Below are 18661 nucleotides of genomic sequence, written 5' to 3'. Positions count from 1 at the left end.
GTCTGCTTTGACTCAAGGCCCTTTAACAAGTTTGATATACAAGAACAACATTTCCACATGCCAGAAAGTTTGCACTCATCACCCATGGCCTCTTTTTCCTTGTACATTTTCACAGCTGAATGTGTGAAGCTTTGCACACCCCATGGCCATGCAGCTCCATAGCTGAAGGTGAGCTGGCACTGTGGCCGTGCTAGGTTCAGTGTGCACACTGGCTGCTCCATGCAGTGGCATTGCAATGGCTGTGCCTGACACCATGAGCCCATTCTGCCTCTGGGGAGGGTGGTGGTTGCCTGATCCCAGTAGGACCATGGAGGATCATTCATAGCCTGGTGGGATTAATGCACATGGTGACAACCCCAACCTGCCTGTAACGTCGGGTTTGTTGCTGACACTCAGCAGCTGCAGAACAGTACTCAAGTCCTTACTGCTGCTTTTAAACAGCATGAGCCCACACGTTCACTCGTTGTGAACAGGGGCACTGTAGCCTCAGTGAGGTATTATTTTGCATGGTTAGATGAAAATTTTGCAATTGCAGGAGGCTGCTGCAGTTTCTAAGGGATAAGCTCATACTGTTATTTCACACTGATATTTTATAGAAGTTCAGAGGTGCAATTGAGGCAAGGTGTTTTTGCACCCATAGCACTGATCTCAGCTCGCCCGAGATGTTTGCAGCTGACATTCTGTGTGCTGTCCAGATCTGAGCAGCACTCTTGTGCTGCAGCAGGTTCACATGGTGCAGATTTGTTCGTTTCCATTGCAGTGCAATTCCGTGTGGACTCTGTTTTCAAACCACTTAATAGTACGTATACATGAACATACCTTCCCTGCTTGCTAGCTTGTGTTTTAAAGCTGCCTCTTCACACCGCTTTTAACCCACCTTATAACCTTATCGGTAATTCAGTATTTGCACAGGTAGCCCAGGCACCATCGTGCACGGTTGTTATCAGTCTCGGAAAGCAGCGCGCCCCGCAGAACGAAGGTTTGCTGCGGAGCTCCCGCTCGGGGACACCGTGCCCGCGTGGCGCGGCTCGCGTTGGCTCTGGGCGGCCGCGGCCGGCTCCGCGGGAGACGCGACCGCGGAATGGCGTGCATTCCCAAGATGGGAGAACGCGCCCCGCGCGGGAGACCCGCCGGTCGGCACGAGGCGGACGCCGCCGCTCCAGGCCGCCTCGGCCGCGCCATGCGCCGCGCGTGCCGCCCGCCGCCCCGCTCCGTTCTCGTTCCGCGGAACTCGGCGGCGCGACCCGGCGCGCGGAGGGGCGGCGGCGCTGTGCGGGACCGCGCGCGAATCGCCCGACCGCCCCCCGCGCGCCAACGGCTCCCGCGCGCTAATCGCCCAACCGTCGCCCGCCCAACGGCCGGCGGCCACCCGGCACCGCGGGGCCCCAGCCGCCCCCCGAGCTCTGGCGGCGGGCCCGCTGGGCGGGGCGAGCCGCAGCCTCGCCGGAAGTGAGCGGCGGGGGGAGAGCCCGGAGCGGCGGCGGGGACTGGGGCGGGAGCGCTGTCTCCGCTGCCGGGCAGGGACGTGCTCCGGCTGCCGGGCAGTTCCGCGCTCGGCGGAAACAAGAAACGGGAAAGGAAGGGAGCGGCAGCAGAGAGCCGGCGGTGGCGGCCACCATTAGCGGCGGGAGGAGGAGCGGCGGGTAGCGGCAGCAGCAGCCGCAGCCGCGGGGGGCTGCGAGGCGGAGCGCGAGCGGAGCTCCGGTGCCGCCGCCGCCAGCGAGAGCGTGCCTGCCGTTTCTGCCCTCTGAGCTCCGGGGGATCGCCGCCGTCCTCCCGCCGGGGGCTCCCCGAGCCGGGGCGAGGTGAGCAGGGGAGCCGCCCTCCGCCGGGGGGTGCGCCGCATCGCCTCTGGGGGCCGGCGGCTGAGGGGGAGAGGGCGGGCAGCGCCTTTTCTGCCGCCTCCCTCGGCTCACCGCGGGCTGCGGAGGGACCGCGCCGGGCGGAGGAGCGGGGCGGAGGAGCGGCGGGGGATCGGCGAGGCGGCGGTAGCCGCCCCGCGCGGCGCCGGGGGCGTTTCTTTCAAAGCGAGCGTTTGCACGCCGATGGCCGGCGGGGGCTCGCTGTTCCCCGCGTGAGGCGTGCCTCGGAGCGGGCTGGGCGGCGCGGCGGGGCTGCGGTGTGCAGCATCCACACAATGTCAGCTTGGGTGAGCGAGTCCCCACCCTGCGGAGCTGCGGGCGGACGGGTTCCCCCCGCGTGGCGCTGCCGAGCCCGGCCGCTCGAGTCCTTTCTCCCGGCGCAGGAGGGAGCGAGCGCTCGGGGTTCGTCGCGGCGCCGCGGGGCTTTTTTGTTCGTTTGGTTGGTGGTTTCAAGTCCCGCGTCTATTAGTCCTTCTAGCTGTAGGGCTTAGCGAAGGCGGGCTGGCGTGTGGAAGGCGAGGCTGTTGTCTGCCTCGGTGCTCGTGAAGATGTGCGTGTACGTATTTGTATGTATTCATATAGACATGTATCTGCACACTTAATTGCGTCTGGGCGATCATTGGTGCTGGGAGGGGAAGGAGTGTCTGCGTACGTGTGTATCACGTGAGCCTGACACAGGTACGCTGCTTTTCTCCTGCATTCGTGTTAACTGTCGCAAGAAGCCAGTGACTGAGCTGTCAGTGTTGGACCATTTGTCTTGGATATGTTGTCTTGTGTGGCAGAAGATAACCATTTAAGTGTTTGGGTGCTGTTGTACCATTTTATTTCATCATTTTTACTGGTAGTGTGACCTATTTTTTTTTAACCTGACTATATCTACTGAGAAGGGAGGAACCTGTCAGTATGTGTAATACCCCTTCTGCTGGAGGGGTAGAAGTGTGCTCAGTTTGGAGCAGTATTCACACAGCTACGATGTCTGGGTTGTCATTCACGTGGTGGAGTAGAACTACTGTCTGTGGGACTGAAGAATCACACCCACACATAGCTTCATGCTAACCAGAAAGGCCTTTCTCATCTGTTTCCCCTCACTCCCCTGTCCTCTGATCCGGGATGCAATTACTTATAAAACTCCATTGGGACAAAAAATAAAGTTAGATATTTATTAATAACATTTAATATATCTAAACCAGCAAACCTTTATCTTTTACTATCTGTTTAATCAGCTTTTCTTGGCTAAGAAATTTCTTATAAAAACACAAACAGAAAAATCACTAGCTAAATCATCCTCGGAAATGAATGTAAGTTCTGGGAATGCATTAAACAGTAAGATTTAAAGATGTGGATGTATCCGTATTTAATATGCTTATACCCTTGGGTGGGTGTGGCAGACAGCAGAATACAGAGCTGGTATATCGCACCTAACTTGACATAGGATTTTTATCTCAGTGGATGATACTCAAATTGAAGTGCGTTAGGGAGGACTTTTGCTCTAATAGAACAAAGAGGTAAGCAGTACGAAGGAATTGACTTGATACTTTTTCTAGAAATTTCATTTTTAGATAATCAAAAAGCCAAGCCATTTTAAGGAATTCACATGACTTGCAGTGAAGGGTCCTTCTGCCAGTGTTTCTCTGACTCAGCATCAGAGAAAGAGAGGAACAGTGCATAACAGTGATTAAAAAAAACAAAACAAAACGCATAGTTTGCCAGATGCTAATCTCCCAAAAGATTATTAAAAGTAACATGAGAAGGAACACTGACAGATTTTTGAAATTTCGGTTGTTTTCCTTGCATATCTTGAAGCCATTGCTCTCAGTTTTTAATTCAAAATATTATTTTCCAGCAGAGCGATGAGTTGATGTGAATGCTTTTGAACTTCCTGTGTATTACAACATCCTGCTGGTTTTTTTTTTCTGTTTTTTTTTCCTTTTTTTTTTTTTTAGTAAGGTAAACCTTGGTACAGAGGACACCTGTTGATTTACAGGAATGTATGAGACAGCTACCTTTTATAGGTAATGGTTCACACAGTTGATTTTAAGAGGCTTAGTTTTCTCAAGAGCGCATCTCATGATATCTTGGTTATCAGTATTTGTGAACATCTTTATTTTTCCAGTTCCTCAAGCCACTGAAATTATTTCAGCTGTAGAACCAGTCTGTTGCTGATTCTTTTTTTTTTTTTTTTGTGTGTGTGTGTGCCATTATGAACATGTGCTCCTTTTCCTCTCCTTCAGCATTCAGGTTTTTAAATAAAGGGTTTCTTCCCCCCTCCAGAAAAGGTGTGATTTCTTTGTGCTCTGTATTGAACATCTTCATGCTCTATGGCCGCTAGAATTTGTTCCTTCTTAAAATGTCTTTCAGCCACTAGAGGGGAAAAAATATATCTGTCAAACTGGGACAGAGTTAAATCTAACTCAGGCAAATAGTATGAGCAATGAAGATGGATTCCAGGCATGAAATAAACTAGATCACCATTAAGTAGTAGAAAAATGCAAATATCTCAACAAATGAAGCAAAAAATTGCAGAAGTAATCTTTTCTGGTCCATTCACCAGTAGTTTTATTACTGAACTAAATAGATGAGAATTGAAACAATGTTCCAGCTTCTTCTTAATATCTGTTCACGCTGAGAATCCTGCTGGTAATATCTAGAACTTGTTACAGACACACAGCTGAGTGAGAGATGGTCAACTTGTATTTCATCCCTAAGAATAAAGACTTATGGATGCTGGCACTGAGAGGCTTTACACCATTCTATACAATTGCTGGAAGATGACATGCTGGCTTACAGCTGAACCAGGCAATATCAAGTCAGTTTTACAAAATAGGTGATCAATTTGTCTTTATTACTGACAAAGATTTAAGGTAGCATAGAAACTACAGCAGACTGAGGAGTAGTCAAGTTTACTATATTTCTATGTGGAATATAACTAATTTATGTTAATTTTCAGGAAAGGTAACTTAGAAAGTAGTGTTATGTTATTAATTAAATCCTCCTAAGGATTCAAAATATTTCTCTACCATGATTAGCTGTCACAGGTAGCGAGAACACACTTGGAATGCTTTCCATCTTTAGGAATGTCTACAAGGTTAGAGAGTGTCATTGGAGAAAGTTGTGCTGTAATTACCTGTTACAGTAGCTAATCAGATTAGCGAGGAATTAATGTTTCTTCTTGGTCCTCTGCAAGCAATATAACCACCTAAAAACAGTATTCATTCAAAATAGCATCTATTTTCAAAAGGCTAATACCAGGAAGGAGTAGTAAGTACCTAGTTTAAAATACCAGGGAGGGAAAGAAGAAGTGTGGGGGGAAGGCTAGGAATTCCAGAGCTACTGTGACAATAGGTTGGAAATTTGTTTAGCCACAGAAATATTTTTATGTGTCACTATATTTCTAGTTTCATCTTATGCATATAAGATGCTGTAGTCAGAAAGATGATTGAGCCTTCATTATTCTGATTTTTGTCTTGCAGAGAGCAGAGTGTAACTTGAAAGTTTTTTTTTTTTTTTCCCCCATGTATAGCCAATTTCTAGCAGATGAGGATTAGAAAGTTATGAAAGCAAGAAGGGTAACAATGTTGTCCAGTTCTGATCAGTTTTTATGTCAGTGTTGTACTTTCATTTAGAGAAGATTATTGGAAGTTGGAGAACAGTGAAATTTCTCTCAAATGCATGTATTAAATGGAAAAATAAACTAAATAGAACAGGTACATGCATCTCCTTCCAGCCTCCTGTATCCTTCATCCTCTCTGATATTTTCTCCATTATGAAGCCTAAAGAAGTGTTGCACAGGGACTGACAGAAGTGATTGTTCATGAGCACATGAGAGTTGAGAGCAGTGATGGCAGCAGGGCGTTTTTCCCTACTGCCAGCACTAGGGTTGTTTTCTCTGGTCTTTCCCACTCCCCACAGACTTCCCCCTGTGCTGTGCTCATAGGCCCTGTGCTGTTCTGTCATACCTTTCTTGCCATTACTAGCTGGATTAAACAGGATTGCAACTACTCTGTGCTGAGTTGGTATGTATTACAGTTACTTTTGGTAATTTTTTTGTTGTAGCTTTAGGGGTTTTTCATGTGGAACAGTTTAATAGTTTGCTCCTTAAGGAAAAGCTCCTGGTGGAGCTTGTAGCTTTCCAGTGATACATCATATCATACTGTCATGTATCAGTGGTTTGTGAAAACCACAGATTCTTCCAGGAAGTCCTGGGATCCTTTTCATAGTTCTACTGCAAGTTTTTTTAATTTTCTGAGATCTTTTTTCATCACAAAAACCTTTTCAAAAGCATCCTAAAGACTAGTTTACTATTTTAATGCAATGGTAACTGGTAAATTTACTTTATCTGCATGTAAAACTTAATTACAAAGGCTAAGCTGTTATTCTGCTCACAAAGAAAAAAAGGTTTTTGTCAGATTCTTGGTGATACCAAAGCACTTGCACATAGACCAATAGTCCTGTACAGAAAGAAAAACAGCACTCACCCAGCTGGGGAATCAGCTTGTGGCTATGCAGCACTCCTTAGCAACAGCCCAGGTCCAAGGGACGCTCTCCCTTCAGTGGCTGGCTCTTATAATGAGCCCAGGGGCTCCACCTGTGCCACCCCTCCTGGTCAGCTGGGGAGCACAGATGCAAACAATCTGCCTGTGCTCCCTGGGCCAGACACAGCCCTGCACCAGGTGCTCCATCACCACTTCAAGTCCTGCCCAAACCGGTCTCCTGCAGTTGTTGAAGTGTTAGAAGTGCAAAGGATGAAATTCAATTGTTGGTAAAATAATTTTGTCTAAAACAGTTGTCTTGTAGCATTGTTGCATTTAAATCTCTTCAATGTGTATTGTGGACCTGCCTGCTAAGGGTAAGTGCAATATTAAAAATTGAGTGTGTTACTGCATGTTGTGAAAAGTGGTATCTTTTACAAAATAGAATCTGTGGAAGTGTTGTGTTTTGGAGTTGTGTTGTTGTGTGGAGTTTTGCTTTTTTGGAACATTCAGCTGGTATTGAGACAGTTTTTCCCAAATGAAGTTGTTTTAATCAGTAATAAAAAATGTTGAGGTTCTTTTTCACATTTCTGGTCTTCTTTTCAGTTTTTCTATTGACTGTTATGATAAAATCCTTTTTTTTTTTTTTTTTTTTTTTTTTTTCTAAAATGCTTGTGTGATTAACCGTGGAGGAAAAAATGCTGAAACAGGCAGATTTTCCTCTCTGTTAAAGGGCTGGTAGACTTGAAGTGTGATTTGACTCCAAAGTAGCTGAATTGATCCTTGCCAATAAACTTGTACTGAAAAGACAAATGTTCAGAAGGAAACCTTCAGAAGGGTCTCACTTGCTGGCTTTCCATCGTGAGATGTCACTGGTTAGATTTCATTACAGGCTCTACAGAAGATAGTGTTAGAAAAACAAATCTACGTATTTTTTTGGAGGAAATAAAGTTGCTTCTTGTATCACTTTAAACATTCCAATCATTAATCTTTATACCAGTGCATTGTATTTAGGCTGGTATAGCCACAGGTTTGCTTGTATCCTCGGTGGTACTGATTTAATCTTGAGAATTTTGCCTTCCCTTCAATATCTTCCTAGCAAGTTCTTTATGAAATGGTGTTAATAAGAGCAAAAAGGAAGAGATGAGATTAGAGATTTTTTCTTCCTTTCTTGGCTGAAATATCTTGAGATCTTACCTAGCTTTAGGGAACACTGAACTGTTGTGCACTAGGAGTACCCTCCTGAAAAGAAGAGGCTGGGGAGATTTAATCCTTGTACACTCTGTAATCCGCTTCAGACCCATGAAATGCCAGGCTGGTAAAAATTGAAGGGGTGATGAGTTGTGGTGAAAGATGGAGGTTAACTGGGAAGCTGTTGAGAGAGGTAGAGAGGCTGTACCTTTTTAGACAGTGCTTATACGCTTTGTCAAAATGAGTGATTCTCATATGCCTGGGATGTGAAAGCATTACTTAAAGAACGACAAACTCCTTTTTTAGGCTGCTGTTTGCATTTTAAGGTCATTAAAAGGCATTTATCCAGAATTTCAGAGTCCTAATGAATAATAATGCACTACAATTTCATAATTGCATTTGTTTGCACATCCAGGTGACAAATATTATCTACGCTTATTTTTTGTGAAAGCTGGTGTACGAAACTGAAGCTGAATATTACTCTAGCTGAATATTAAAATCAAGTTTTCAAGATGTTTTCAAACATCTCATGAATGAAGCTGCTTTCTGCAGCCTAACAATAATCATCCAAAGGTGAAAATATCATGGGGAGCTTTATTAGTTCTGCAGAAACACCATACTTCCATACCAATTGCCTTAATTTTAATCCTGTGCCTTTCTGCTTCGTCTCTGAACTCACTGCTGGGTACTCCTCTCCTTTATGGCATAGAACAAGAAGAAGAGAATTACAGAATATTTGTATTCCCACCACAAAGTTGAAAGTGTGTTATTGTGACCATGATAGCATTCGCTCTGGTTTTCTCATATTATTGTCTGAAAGTATGGTACAAGGGTCAGAAGTTCTTAAATTTGAGTTACCTCTGAAGTGTTGCTGTAAGAATGTGGACTCTGTTATGGAAGAGCCTGGAGGGAAAGGAAAATCAAAATAAAACTGAAAAAATAAATAGTGAAGTCATATTATCTGGGTATTTGTGAAGTTAGTGTACGGTTATCCATAACTGTGTGTTAAGTAATAGTTTGTGTCCCGATACTGAAGAGCAGTGAGCGCAATGTGTGATTCTGTGAAATCTTCTATCAGCTCTTGACAAGGGGCTGTTACTGCTAAGTAACTCAAACAGGTAGTCAAGTGCAGATTTGTCTCTGTGTAGTTCTGTAATTGGAAATGGCCCCCAGCAAAGGTTCAGGAATGTGCAGTAGAAAATTTACCTGGAGTGGCTTTTACCACTGTTCTTTACAGTGATGCTGAGTACTGGGCTGTTCTGAACTGTAGCTGCAAACACCTCTCACGTGCAGCGTTGATGTCTGTGTAAATTCATCCACTTGTCATGCGTAACTGTTACCTTTTGTTCCTGGGCTTTTGAAATAAATGAAGGTGGCAGTGCATTAACAAATCAGCCTTTGGGTATTTGATGCTGCTAATGATATTTTTTGTTCTTGTTTTTCTTTGTCCAATTTGTAATTCATTTCTTCTTCAGCCAAAAAGATCTTTTGCTGAAGTGGCCAAACTCCTACAGCAGGAATGAGAGTCTCTTCTTCTAGACCAGCCTGGTGGTCAAGAGAACAGTCTTGAATTTCTTCTGTTGAGAGAAGATGACTTTCCTGAGTCTATTATAGCCTCTTTAAAAGCACTTGCTGAGTAATTGCTTAAAGGATACAGACTCTTCTGCCGATGTCTTAAAGCACGAGGCACTGTGTAGGGAAAAAAGGTCACATCTATTCAAACTTTCTTCAGGGTTCAAAGCTCAGGGAGGTTCCTGCCAGTTGCTCTACGTAAGGCACATTGCTGCTGGATTGCATCTCTACTTAAAATAACCCTTCACTCTTTGGTAGTACACTGTGGACTATTCCTAGGCAGTTTCCTGTTCATGTACAATTGCTTTTCATGTCAGACTGACTCGCTTAGTTCATGCCTATATAATGATGAAGCATCTTGCATGGGATTTTTGGTTCTGTGCCAGAAGCCAAACATTCCAAGCTCTTTTTAATTTACTGTTTAGCCATTTTGTTTCCTGCTGTCTTTCTTGCTAGCAGAAGGATCACTGTAATCTTGTTGCACCTTCTAAACCGGAGTTCACTTTTGTCAGAATCTGTTTTGTTTTGATACAATAAGAAAGGTTTGGGTTTCCCAGCTGCCTGCAGCCAGTTGACTAAAGACATTCGGTATAAATGTGTTTAATAGAGCATTTAAAAATTTCTAGTCATTTGAATTGTAGTTGTCTGATGGCTTTAGAAAAATATTTGTAGCTACTAAATAGTGGTATTTTAGTTAAGCAACAGGAAATTAAGTAGTTTTCATTCACTAGTAACTTAGCAAAGTAGTAATGGTGACTGGAACTTGTCACTTCCTTTGGCCATCTCCCAGCATGTCACAGGTCAGGAAAACAGTTCTGCCTGAAGCTGGATGACAGACAATCACTCTTATTTTCACCTCGACTCAGGTATATCTATCAATAAGTAACTTAGTGATATCTTGTAATCAGTTCTGTGAAACATAAAGACTTTTTGTCAGACTGATGTGAGTACCAACAATAAATTCACAGAATCACAGAATTGTAGGGGTTGGAAGGGACCTCCAGAGATCATTGAGTCCAACCCCCCTGCCAAAGCAGGTTCCCTACAGCAGGTCTCACTAAATATTTGGTTGCTCTGGGTTAGAGAGCTCAGAGATCCTCTCTGAAGTGCGTAGCAGAAGTGAAGTCTTATTTTCAGTAATTACATGAAAGGAGCGCCTCATAGAAAAGCGTGACTGTTGTCCTCCTTTCTAGCAGCTGGCAGAGCGGAAAATCGAAGCAATAGGGAAATGAATGAAATTCTTAAGAAGAACCACATATTCATGTCACATTTCTGAAAGTGAAGCATGCAGTGTCTTCATGAAGACTGCTCTGTCTTAACTAAATTCTCACTGGTAGAGCAGCATACAGCTTAAGCTTTTGTGCTTACTATCCTAGTTAGTGATAAATCAGAGTTTCCTGTTTAAAATGCAGCAGCAACAGCAAGAAACAACCACTCAAAAGCTTGTGGTTAGATTGAATGAAACTTTCTATTGTTGTATTGATTATTCCTATTTAGTTTCAATTTGTGCAAGAGCTTCAAAAAGCTCCTCAAAACCAAATAAACAGAAAAAAGCCCTTGGAGTGACTTACTACTGCTTTGTAATGACAAACCCTAAATTATCTTTTATCATGTGAAATGGAATATTCCTGGAATGACTAACGCGCATTGAAGGGTTGAAAGTTCAGAGTAAAGCAAACAAAGTATTTTCAGACTGTGCACTTTCAACTTCAGTGGTGTTTCGTTTCTGAAATGCAATGCCTTAAGCGTCTCTCTTAGAAGAGACGGATTGTTTAATCTTCATTCTCCTGAAGTACCAGGTAATATTTACAGCTGTCATGTAGGAACTTAGCTTGGGTAGACTGTTACTCCCCAAGCTTCTGGGTGTGAGTTTCTGTCTTTATTTCTGGGCCTAGATCTCTCAAAAGTATACTAGATGAGCATGGCCTTCAAATTTAAAATATACATAATATAGGAAAAATGTTTTCACTCAAATTATTTTCATTTAAAGTACAGGCAGTTTGCTGTTGTGATTGTCATGAAAAGAGTTTATATTTAATTGTTGCTGCTTGCTTTCTAGACTGAGGGCTAATCTAAGTGCACTACCTGAGGAACATTACTGTATTATTTGTAACATTTGAAGTTATTCCTCCTATCTGTAGCACCTTCTGGTGGTGGAGGTCTAGGCTCATTCTTGTGAGCTGCATGCTTTCCATTTTGAGGATGTCTGCATGAATTGTTGCATCGCTACATGCCGTGACAGTGGGCCAGCTACATTTTGTAACATTGCATTAGCATTTGTGAAACAAGGAGTCCCATACCAGTAATATAGTAGGTCAGAAGTGTTAGTAGGGCAATGGGGAATGTGCTGGTTTGGTTTGCAGTGTTTTACCAGGACTTTCTTTTAGTTTCTTGGACTTGCAGGGCATAAAATCCTCCATACGTTCTGAAGTTGGTTCCCATCCATTTAATTTTTTTTGATTCTTGAAGGCACACGATCTTCCTTCTGTTCAGAATCGCCTGAGACTGGAAGGTCAGAATCCCCTTTCCCCCCTTTTTATTTTTTTATTTATTTTGTATTTGTGATCATTGTTAACTGTCTGAGATGAGGTTTGTCTTCCCTTTGATGTATCTGTTGCCAGGCTGTGAGCACTTTAAGAGTAACATTTCCATGTATCTGATAAAACGTGATAAAATGTTGCAAGGCTTTGCTTAGACTCCTACTCCAGGTAATGCCACCTAAATTTTTGTTTTGCTATTTTGACTGAATTGGGAAGTGAGATAAATGGCCGGTTGTGCTCTCATGAAAATGTTGAAAGTGACAGCTGACCTTACGTTGTCTGCATTCTTTTTGCCTTCCAGTATGGTTTTAAATACTTGATTTTACAACTGAGCGTGCTTTCTCTGTGTTATGATGTGCCATAGCAGTTGAGAAGGCATGGCCTGCCAGCAGATTTGGCAGCTGCTTCTTCATTCCTAAAATGACTTTTGCTGGTTTGCTTTCCTTAAAATGTTGGTATTTAAGCAAGGTTCAGGCAGTGTTTAGCAGCAATATGGTCACTCAAGCTAAATCATTGGAGCAGTGATAGCCGTTGTTCAAAACTAGTACTTGGGGTGGGAAGCTTTTTTATTATTTTCTAATAGTATATAATTTGGAAAATGTAGGTGGCTAACCAGTTAAAATGCTTGATTTGTACACTTTTAGTTAAGAAAATCTTTTAATCTTGCTTGACACTAGTCTTTATGGTTATTTGTTAGTGCCATGATTATTAAGCTAAGGAAGACCACTTCATGTGGTAACTGAAGGTGAAAGAAGCCCTGCATTTACTCAGTATTTGTCACTTCTGAAGTTCAGCTTGTCTCTGCAGTGTTACTACTGTCCTTTCACTGGGGCCAGCAGGGTAGCAGCTGTCTGATCCTGTGTGCATTGAGAATTGTCTGTATACGTGCAACTAGTTTGAAGTTTGGTTTGAGGCTTCTTTATTAACAGTATTAAAAAAATGATCTTCCTGACACTGCTGTCATGCAGCCTGGTATTTAACGGATTGAGAATCTAATGGATACAGATCAAGAACTGTGTAGTTCTCATACTTTTTTTTACCATTTTACTTAATACATTTTATAGATCATGCTTAGAAAATCTGTTTGTAACTAACTCCGGTCTTTCTCTTTCCGAAGATGGGACTGAAATTATGCCTATGGCTCTCCACTCTCTAAATAATTGATTTGTACCTTCAGTGTATTGCTTATCTTTTTTTAGTGCCTTGAGGAATATGATATTACTTAAAAAGAGGAAGTTGGGTCTGCCACAGAGGAAGCATTATATTATGGATTAAATGCTGCCTTTGTCTTTTTTTCTACTGTCTCTCTTGTTACATGTATGCTTTTTTTTTTTTTTTTTTTTTTTTTCTTTACACAGTTTCCAGTGGTATATCTGTGTTGCTGAGAGCTGTAGTAGTTTGGGACATTCTGTGTGTAGTTCTCTGGTGCTCTTTTCAGCTATTGATCTTGGAATGTTTGCTTCTGCAATTCTCAATTTGAAACTGGATAGGTAGAAAAGTACTCTTCTTTCTGTTCACTACTGCTTCCTGTATTAGATCTTATATTCGCATGTGTGCTCTGAAGTTTTGGCTAGAGGTGTCCAACAGGAGAGACTATGAATGCTGAGAGTTGGACAAGAATGTTGTTCTTACATTCCCCATCTCAAAGTGTACATAAGGGAGATCGGATAGTATGATTAGCTGTGTTCCTGTACTGTGTTACCTGCATGTCCTCTCCCACTGGGAGAAATCCTTCTGACACACTACAACTGAGAAATGGATTAGCAACTTGTTACCCATAACTTGCTTGCATTTTCAGGAATAAATGGAGCCGGGAATTAACCTTAGTTAGCTTAGAGAGCTGTGAATGATGTGAAACATTGTAACTTTAAAGATTGCTATCTGCATTTTGTCTCCAGATCCTGTAAATGGTTGCACTGAATGGGTAGTGACAGTGATATACAAGTAGTGCTGCCAGGTGTGCATTCCTGGCAGTAATTCTCAGCATTGTTGCTGTGGGACCAGCCAGTCCGTTCCCTTAATACCCAAGAGGATCCGCTGGCAGTTCTGAAGCATCACTTACATCTGTTCTGCCTGCTTACTAACACCTAGGTGTGGAGTCACCCACTGCTGATAGTAGTAGCTACTTTCCAGGAAGTAAGTGATGAATTTTGGAGAGTTTCTTGATTAAAACTTCCGTGTTTACCTTGATCGTTATTTTAAGGAATGGCTACCATACTGGCATTGCACTGATTACGGTTCTGTCAAGCTTTTGCTATGCTGCTGTATATTCTATATACTACTATATATGTTCTGTGTATACTACCGTGTGCCTCTATGCATTTTATTATCAGATGTGCAACAACGACACGAGAGTCAACGTATCCCAATATGATATGTAGTGAAAACAACAGCGTTCTGCTGTTATAATTTTCTGACCTCTCTAATACAGCTGCTGCTAAAAAGCGGTGGTTGTGAATACTAACAGTTCACCCTTGGTCCATGTGACCAGCTGTGTTTAGCACTGCAATAATACCAGTGTGTGGAAATCTTTCTGAACTTTCTTCTACTAATTTCTGAGCTTCTTTTTCTTTTAACTACAGAAGGTGGGCTTTTCTCAGTTGTTTTTCTTTACTTGAGAAGGGAAGGTTTTTTATCATGTTTGTTTGTTTGTTTAATATATATTTTGGATGTTTGTTTTCCCAGTCTTCAACTTGTAAAATCAAATTTTAAATTGAATACTTCCCCTTGTATATAACATCATCCAGTTCAGCATTAACTATTGTAAGTGGAATGTTTCTTGTTTTTTTTTCTTAATACCACTTTTCTTCCCTTTGCTATCACTTCCTCTTGGAAAAAGAATACCTAAGTTGCTTTAGATCAATCAGAAGACTTACATAGAGAATGTTGGATTTTTCTGGTTACGCATGTACAAGTCCATGGATTGTCTCCTGCATCCTGCATATAGTTTAGTCTTAACCTTTTTCCTATGATGGGAAGCAGAAATCATCTGGTTTCTTTCAGTAGTTGATTATGAGAGGGGTTTGATGTGTTTATACTTACATGGGAGCTTTGCATGAGAAATCTCCAGTGCCAAAATGAAGTGGTTGGGATTAGTCATTTCAGCAGTTTTTTGAAGGTCTTTGCAGTGGGAAAAACCTAATTTGTGGGGGAAAAATATCAGTAGAAGAAGTTAGGAATAATGCTAAATGCCTCGTTCGCATCTTTCATCTAATTCTAACTTCGCATAACCTACAAACTGAATTTGTGCACGATCTTTTGTGTTTAAGCATGACACTGTTAACTAGAATATTTTTAAAAAATTATATCCCAAGGTTGGTATTGTGGCATTTGAAATAATTTACTTAGCGATCAACAGGAATAGGGGCCTTCCTACACTTTTCTTCTGTTTCTGTTCCTAAACTTTATTACATGTTTCTGTTGTCTTTGACCTGATTTCACAGTCTGATTCTTCTTTCTTTCTTTCTTTCTTTCTTTTTTTTTTCTGCCCCAATGTGCAATATCAATTTGATGTTAAGTTCCGTTTTATACAGAAATATGCATGGAGAAGATATATCAGAACTCCTTAGAAACCATTAAGTCTGCATTAAGTTTAGTTGTTGAACTGAGGGCCGTGGTTTAGTGGGAAATATTGGTGATGGTTGGACAGTTGAACCGGGTGATCTTGGAGGTCTTTTCCAACCTTGGTGATTCTATAAATGGCTCAGATATTGGTGGATAATTTCTGTGCGTAATGGTTTGTTATTATTTGACCTGTTTAAAACTGTAGCTTGGAATTATGTCCAAGCCTTTCAGCCACTGAGTGACACATACTGTAATTTAATCTCTCATTCTTCTCTTGATATGGCTATGTGCTATGAAAATTCAGATGCCTTGTATGTTACGAAGTTGACTCTGTTGTTTCCTTTATTATTTTATTTTTAGCATGCAAAGTTAACTTCCCTCACTTATGCTCAAAGCCAATCAAGTTCTGTTTCATCAGGTTGCAGTGTGAAAACCCGTTCTCCTCATGAAATATTTCATCCAAAATCTAGCTCTATAATGGTACTTGTGCCACGCTGTCATCCTGAAAAGCAATGAAAGTGTCCTTGCATGTTAGACTTAAAATTAAAAATTGCTAATCATGTTCTGGAAATACTTTACAGAAGTTAGAATATTCATTTTAAAATCAGATTTTCTTATGTTTGTTGGTTCTACTGATGTGTCACGTTAATTGAAAAGATGAAGTTTACTTTGTTCTGATGTTTCTTCTTTTAAGAAATTTCTTGTTTATTTTTGAAGATTGGGAGTCAAGTATTTTAGGTCTATTTTTACTATTGTACAGAAGGAGAAGGGAGATTAATTTCAAGGGATACCTTAATGAAAGAGCTGCATTTTTAGCTGCACAACTATGTTCTGTAGCCATCCCTCTGCGTACCCTGGCGTTAGTCAGGTGAATTACCTGCTTGATGTATGTAGTCGAGATGCCCCAACCTGGATGAAAGGGGCAAGAGCAGTCCTACATCATTCTTGACATGGAACGATGTCTCTAATTCTGAATATGGAGTATGACAGGCAGAGTATGGCACTTGTGCTGGACCTCACTGCATTGCAGTGTTGTCCTCCTGCAGATGGAAACAGATGTGTGGCACAAGAAAATGAGGCATTCCTTTACAGTCTGAATGTGATCCATGGCAGAAGTTATTCACAAATAGGCATGTATATAAAAAATTACATTGCATATTTTAGTAGTGCTGCTATTACTGCCAGGTTATCTTGGGATGCAGTTAGAACATGCGAAAATCCCAGATAAACTGAACGAAATCTGTAATGCTGCCAAAAGACTTATTTTCCTGGATCGTAAAAACTGTTTTGATTTGTCACAAACTGACCCTTAAAGGTGAGCTAGGTTATAGCTCCTGTCAGCAAAACTTGATGAATACTTTGGAAAGATTACAGGAATAAGTTGCCAGCAACTTTTAGTTCTAAAGGGACATTTGGAGATGTAAAGACAAATATAAAAACAGTTAAAGCAATTAAATACTTGTGGGGTTATTTTTTGTTTGTCAAATAATCTGAATGGAATTTCAGCCAATGGCAATCTTCCAGATAATTCACACCTCACTGTTAACAATCAGTAGCAGTAAGACTGTATGTTAATGGAGTGTTCCACAAGCATCTGGATGCACTTTCTGACTGAATTTGGACAAAATGCAGGAGACAAACACAATTAGAAATTGTTTTGCTTTTAAATATTAAGGTGCTAATGAATTAAAGTATGTATTATCATGTGGCTTTTAAACTAGCCCATCATCTACTTTTTAAATAGTAGACGTTTCTGTTCTGTGGCTTATTCAGCTACAACAAATCAATGCAAATCAGTTCTGTCTTGCCAACCCTTGTCCTTAACAAGATGTGAATGTGTTCCAACTAATTACCATTTCTTGTGTCACAAATGACATTCCGTATGCAGTGTGGTCAACTCAGTTCAGCTGCTTTCAGCAGTAAAAATGCCCATTGTGGCACACATTCTGCTTGCGGAGTTCTGTTCTGTTCGGTAGTTTATTCATCTGGCTCAATTCTTAGGGAGGCCTTTATACCCAAGAAGATATTTTGGAGGAAACAAAAATAATTGTTGTTTTGGGACACTGAGGAAAAACTCTTTACTGCCAAGCTTGCCAAATTGTTACACAGCTGTTAAGATGATATAATGGCTTTTTTGTTTGACTAAGTTTGTAAATATGAACTTCCTTCCGCCTGCATTTATAAATAATGTAGCTGCAGGCAGAGAAAAATTTTTTCCAAATTTTTGTTGAGGTAGAGCATCTATACAATGCTTACATATTTACATACACAGTTTATATTTGATTGAAATGGATGACCCAATTTTCTGTGAACTAGATATAACCTCTGCCCGAGTCCCACCAAAGGAATGTATGTCCTGGTTTTACGCAGCAGAAAAATACTCATTTGTGACAGTTGTTGAACAGAATACCCTTAATTCCAGGAGGTGTTTGCTGTGGTGAAATTGCAATATAACCTACTTAGACTTTAAAAAATCGGCTCAGAGTGGTTAGTAGATACTATTTCTTTTGTGTATGTCTGGTATTCCTGCATTTGTTGTGAAGCCATGTTTCCTGCTGTTTTCCAAATTGTAGTGGAGGAAATGACAGCACGGTGATCAACCTTATGGGCACAGGCTTAAGTAGTTTGGAAAGGAACTGTGATTGACTACAGTGATACTGTAAGCTGAGGTAATGTTTTGACTTAAGAAGGGCACGGCTCTTTGAGCACTGACGCAAAATCAGCGTGTCTTACAGTATAAGTCTGCATCTAGCACTGATTTTTCTAACTCATCTTTAATATTTAGAAATTACGTGTAATTATGTCTATGTGAGGATGTGGCTGTTTATAGTCTGTGGGAAAGAAATTGGAGGTAGCATGTTTTGATAGTAAATAACATACATCTATCAATGTTCCTGTATTTGGCTGCTGAGGACTCTTTGGGAAGGTGCTATGTGGTGAAGGCATTGAGCCATACTGTAGGGTACCATTCTTAATATCTTCGAGAGCTTCAGAGCTCCAGACTTTTTGTGATCACAGTTCAGTTATTGTAAAAGGGTATTAATGCCCCACATGGATGAATGCCAGGGATTGTCTCCTGGTCCCTATAAATTTGTGTTTAATGTAAAAATTAGACTATTATACAGTCCTATTCAGTTGGTCTTACCTTGGTGTTAGAAACTGCTCATGTACCTTCAGTATTTAAAGCAAATAACAAGCAAACAAAAAAAAAAAAACAGAAGTTTGAATGGAAAAAATTTTGCTAGCCATGCCACTTTCAGATGGTGGCCTTAAGAGTAGCCACAAATCATACAAGTGGTGAAAAAAATTTTTAAAAGTTTGATTTACCTTAAACTTAGTTTAGCCAACTCTTGGCATTAATTTTCTCTTTGCCATCTAAAATCTGAGTTCCGTTTATCGCTTTCCCACAGCATTAAACTTAGATGACAAACGAGAATAATAGGATACGGAGTGGTAGAACTTA

General features: G+C 41.4%; 1 protein-coding gene across 6 annotated transcripts in view; it reads left to right on the top strand.

Annotated features, from left to right (window-relative positions):
- The first annotated feature begins 1727 nt into the window (after window positions 1-1727).
- RAPH1 (Ras association (RalGDS/AF-6) and pleckstrin homology domains 1) overlaps window positions 1728-18661 on the top strand; it is an 84372-nt gene continuing 67438 nt past the window's right edge. For 4 of the 6 annotated variants that reach the window (XR_006179540.1, XM_042874260.1, XM_042874264.1 and 1 more), the window contains exon 1: window positions 1728-1805. The gene's annotated coding sequence lies outside the window, so the exon portion shown is untranslated. Of the gene's footprint in view, window positions 1806-6603; window positions 6709-10801; window positions 10894-18661 lie in introns of those variants that run through there. The other 2 variants (XM_042874262.1, XM_042874261.1) reach the window with 2 other exon arrangements.

Source organism: Lagopus leucura, unplaced genomic scaffold, assembly GCF_019238085.1.
Source record: "Lagopus leucura isolate 7727_CA_CO unplaced genomic scaffold, USGS_WTPT01 Super-Scaffold_100012, whole genome shotgun sequence".
NCBI lineage: Eukaryota > Metazoa > Chordata > Aves > Galliformes > Phasianidae > Lagopus > Lagopus leucura.
This window is presented reverse-complemented; position numbering and strand designations above follow the sequence as displayed.